The following is a 2,054-nucleotide window of genomic DNA, read 5'->3' as shown; positions in this document are numbered from 1 at the left end:
CGAGAGAAATGACAGGTGGCCAAGAGTTCCCGCTAGCAGACGGTCTGCGGGCGCGTGCCACTGTTTGGATTTCTTTAATCTTCTGGTATTGCCCCTCCCATGCCCTCCTTCTCCCACTCCTCCCACACCCTGCCTTCCCACAACCCCTCCAACACCCTAGCCCTCCGACAACCCTCCCATACCCCTCCCATACCTCTGCACCCCCTCCCCTCCCATACACACTCCTCCTATCCTTCTTTTTCTCGCCTTTCCCCACACCACCGTCACCCCTCACACTGTAATGTACAGCAAGAGACGAGTGGCCCCTATACTGCTGGCCTATAACTATACCCCGCGTTTTTCTTTGTGTATCATACTCTCTCTCTCTGTCTCTGTCTCTCTCTCTCTGTTTTTCTCTCTTTCTCTCTCTCTGTCTTTCTCTCTTTCTCTCTCTCTCTCTTTCTCTCTCTCTCTTTCTCTCTCTCTCTCTCTGTCCCTGTCTCTGTCTCTCTCTCTCTCCTTCCCTCCCGCCCCCGTTATTTTTTCACCCTTTTCTCCTTAACCATGAGAGTAGCTGGTGAGCACTCTGGCACGTGCCGACATGGTCAACTCCTGACCCTTCTGTTCGGTGTCTCTTTGTCATACGTGCGAGTGGTTGGCGGGTGCGCTGGTGTGGTTTACCCCTTCTTTCCTGTCAAACATGTATCATTCTTAACTGTATTTCCTCCTTTTTTGTGTTTGTTACTCTCTTGTAACACCTCTAATCTTCGGCACATATATGACCGTATTGTGTTGCAAGTGCAAAAAAAATCCTTAAAAAAACTTCACTGTCTTTTTATTTGTATGTTAGTCTTTAGTAACACTTTTAATCTTTGTCACTTAAATGACGTAATTGTGTTGCAAGCGCCGTAAAACTCCTACTAAAACATTAAGACAAACATAAGTCATTCTCTCATGAGCCCTGACGATATACAGCCGTTATCTTGCTCCTTCCATGCGATGTTTCATCTCCTCATACATCCACGAGGCGGACCTTTAGCTCAGTTGGTTTCCTGTTGGACTCTTAAAAGCAAATGGCCGTTGTTTCAACTTGTTTGAATCCCTGACGGAATGTTCTTAGACGCAGTGTTTCGGCCAAATTGTCAAGGTCCACCGCTCATTTTGGGCTGGGTCTTATTGGAGATGGGCTTTCAATTGAAAGTCCCACTTTTTAAAAATTAGCAGTGTTTATTAGTCGAGAATTCTAATAATAATTACATTTACGTGCGCATATCTACGCTCTACGACATGCACTTTGCAACCTTTATTACCCCAGCAGACCCTAGAACATCCAGAAACATTTTCAGCTTCCCGGGAAGCATACAGTGCGAACTGCGGATTCCAGGCGCTCAAACACGAACATATTGGCATTATCTTTCAGTCCCCATTTCAACCTGGTTGAAGTGAGAAAAATTTTGTGTAAAATGCCTTTCCCAAGGACACAATATCGGGCCCCAGACGGGATTCGAACCCACGACCTTTCGGTTGCGAGTCCGAGATCCTAACCACTCTGCCACCGACGTTACACATCATCTTCGTCATCTCTGCCTTTCTCACCCTGCATCAGGGTTCAGGCCACGAACAACTTTCCACCTTTCCCTATCCAGGGCTAGCCTCTTGATGTTATTCCATGTCTTCCCAATTTTCTGTTCTCCAATTCCTGTGACTCTGCACCAAGTTCCACGTGGTCTTCCCCTTGATCTTTTCCCCTGTGGATTCCATTCCAACACTTTCTTTGTTCGACGTTGAACAAAATGCAATTACATGTAATTTTTTCTTTTAGAGCGAACAGCCCACCCACCTGTTTTTCCTGTAGATTCCGAACTTAATGTACTCTCAACTCCCCTATAATTATCGGGGGTTATTTTGCGTTTCTTATGAAAGATATTTTTCTAATCTGATGCTTTTTGTGTTCTTTTTCCGTTTTTTTTTTTGCGTTCTTTATTTGGCGTTCTTTTTTGCGTTCTTTTTTTGCGTTCTTTGAGTTTTCGCGGAGAGCGTGTGCGAGTGACTAGCGGTTTTTTCGTTACTCCCCC

This window comes from Aplysia californica, unplaced genomic scaffold (genome assembly GCF_000002075.1).
Source record: "Aplysia californica isolate F4 #8 unplaced genomic scaffold, AplCal3.0 scaffold00270, whole genome shotgun sequence".
In the NCBI taxonomy this organism is placed as follows: domain Eukaryota; kingdom Metazoa; phylum Mollusca; class Gastropoda; order Aplysiida; family Aplysiidae; genus Aplysia; species Aplysia californica.
Note: the sequence above shows the minus strand (reverse complement) of the source record.